The sequence below is a fragment of the Hyaena hyaena genome, unplaced genomic scaffold, assembly GCF_003009895.1.
Source record: "Hyaena hyaena isolate Hyena2069 unplaced genomic scaffold, ASM300989v1 scaffold_1384, whole genome shotgun sequence".
Lineage (NCBI taxonomy): Eukaryota > Metazoa > Chordata > Mammalia > Carnivora > Hyaenidae > Hyaena > Hyaena hyaena.
This window is the reverse complement of record NW_024082016.1, coordinates 326,057-329,132: the sequence shown is the minus strand read 5'-3', so window position 1 is coordinate 329,132 and position 3,076 is coordinate 326,057.

The window sequence follows — 3,076 nt, the reverse complement described above, 5'->3', positions numbered from 1 at the left end:
TTAACCAACTGAGCCACCCTGGTGCTTCTCTTGTTTGTCACAAAGCCATGTTTCTAGTACGTACCTTAATGTAATGACAATGGCATTTTATTTCTAGAGTTTTCCTTCCCCAAATCCAAAACTCTAGTTTATTCCTGAGAAAAATATCAGGAAATTTTCTATGGAGGGTCATTGTACCAAATACCTCAGCAGCTTTCTTGAAAATATCAAGGTCAATGAAAACAAGAAAAGTCTGTCACCATTATAGTTGAAAGTATCTTAAGGAGACAAACTATTAAATTAAATATGGTATTCTGGAATGTACCTTAGAATTGAAAAAGGTAGGTGAGTAAGAGCTAAGTAAATAGTTTTTGAAAAAGAATGAATTTCTGTTAATAATAATGCCTCAACATTGGTTAATTAATGTTGACAAATATACTATTCTAATTTAAGATAATAGGGTAATCTGAATATGAGATACATGGGAACTCTTTGTACTATGTTCATATTTCTTTTCTTCTTCTTCCTCCTCTTCCTCATCATTCATCTTCTTTTTTTGTAAATCTAAAAAAAACATGTTCAATAGAACACACATGTTTTAAAGAAATGCTGTTAATTTTAAAATAAGAAGTGTTGATAATTTTATTCAGTTTGTTATTCAGAGATTCATTACATTATAAAACATAGTCCTTCTTACTGAAAATATGCACAATGGAAGCTATGCTAAGGTTATTCCCATAAGTTTCTAGGATCACAACCTGGATTACAAAATTGAGTTAATGTACAGTAGTACGTGGGGGTGAGGAGAGGAAGAAATTGTAGCTGACGGAAAAGACACACACAGATGGTTAAGGAACTGAGAAAAGGAAATTATCATGTCTTCTCTGACTTTATTTCACAAAGCAAGATAAGGGGTTTTGTTTATTTATTTATTTATTTATTTATTTATTGCCATTTCTTTTAGATGTGGTGCTGAGTTATGTTCAAAGTGGGGAGAAGTCCAAAATTTCTTTTTCATAAAAAGGAGAATCTAGGGGCACCTTGTTGGCTCAGTCAGTCAAGCATCCAACTCTTGATTTCAGCTCAGGCCATGATCTCCTTGTGCTGTGGGTTTCAGCCCTGTGTAGGGCTCCATTCTGACAGCAGAAAAGTCCCACTTGAGATGTTCTGTCTCCCTCTTTCACTTCCCCTCCCCTGTGCGTTCTCTCTCTCTCACTTTCTCTCTTTCTTGCTCTCTTTTTCTCAAAAATAAATAAACAAATTTTTTTTCAAAAAAGGGAAGGATAATCTATCTGAAGCTAAATTATAAGTTTTATTCCCAAACCACTTGAATCATTTGGAGAAAATACATCAACCAAGATTTCTTGAGGTTCTACTGATTAATAGCAGGTGAATTTATCATTTCTGTAGCATTTTTGACTTAAATAGTGTGTTAGAATTAGACTGTAACCTTTTTATAACCTTAAAATAAATAATATCTTGGAATTGCTGTATGGTTTATGACTGTTAGTGAGCAGCTGTTACATGATATGGATATGAACCAAGATGACACCTTTTTAGACAATTGAATGGGTGCAAAGGCAAAATCATTATCTCTGCCTCTCTTAGGTCAGTTTCTATCAGCCTTATAATGGCTACAGATCAGTGATGATTTGTTTCTTGAATTTCAGAAAAGACAATTATAGGAAGCTGTTTCTTTTTCTTTTTTTTTTCTTTTCTCCTTTCTTTCTTTCTTTCTTTCTTTCTTTCTTTCTTTCTTTCTTTCTTTCTTTCTTTCTTTCTTTCTTTCTGTATACTGACTGAAATGTGCCTTGAAATATATCTCTGAATATGGTCAGTTGACAATTGCCCATGTGATACATCATTTGATACATATTATTTACTTGAATTTTGCCATCACCAAACATACTCAGCACTTTTGATGATTCAGCCAGCTATCACTGGTCCCAAAGTAGTAGGAACTTTGGAAGCTGGAATGGTATTGACTGGAAGTGGAAAGGATTTTTCTGGAGGCTCACCTTGGGTATAATAAGGATTTGTTAATGTAGATAAGGACACAAGAGGGAGCTATTTTCCAGGAAACTGGCCATGCTCAAGCAGTACACCTTGACAGGAAGAAAGTCTGATCACATTAAGAGTGATCAGGTGAGCTCTTCACTCAGGTTATATGTGTGGGTAAATTCTGGCCAGCTTAAAATTGGCAAGCCAACACTGATAAGTGTGAACAAATACTCTACCTCATTTATCATAACCACATGTCAAACTCTTAGAGGGTTGAAACTTGCACCTGGGAGTCTCAAAATTATGTTATACTGTTGCTTTGAATGCTGCATTGTTTCCTATAATAAATTCTTTGGAAATACTAAGTCAACTTAAAGCAGGCGTGATACCTATTTTGTGTTGGGTCTTTAACTGTGAATCTGAAATCAAACCTCTTGCAACCCATTGAGCAGAGTGGATAGTAGAGGTCCATAAATGGAAATATAGCCATGACTAATGGATTCAGTAGTAATACCAAATTCATATAATCATTTATACTATAATTTATATTGAAGTCTTCCCTTTTTACTTAAGCAAAGCTTTATAGAATGGTAATATATATACTGAAATGTGTGCAGATCATAAATGTACATGTGGATGAATTTTCATAAATTAAACTTCCCTGTGCAGCCAGTATCCAAATAAAGAAATGTAATATTTTTAACATAAAAAAAACTTTTCTTAATGCTTATTTATTTTTGAGAGAGAGAGGAAAAGAGTGGGGGAGGGGCAGAAAGAGAGGGAGACACAGAATCTGAAGCAGGCTCCAGGCTCCGAGCTGTCAGCACAGAGCACAACTCAGGGCTTGAACTCACGTACCATGAGATCATGACCTGAGCCGAAGTCAGACTCTCAACTAACTGAGCCACCCAAACGCCCAATATTGGAAGCTTTCCAGTCATCTCTTTCCAAGATAACCCTTCTTCTGACTACTAAGAGCATCAGTTTGGTCTGCCATTGCTCAAACTTCCTAAAACTGGATGATACAGGTCTTAACCTCCCGTTCTTTTAAGATTTCTACCATTCATCCATGCTGTTGTGTGGAACAATATGTTTC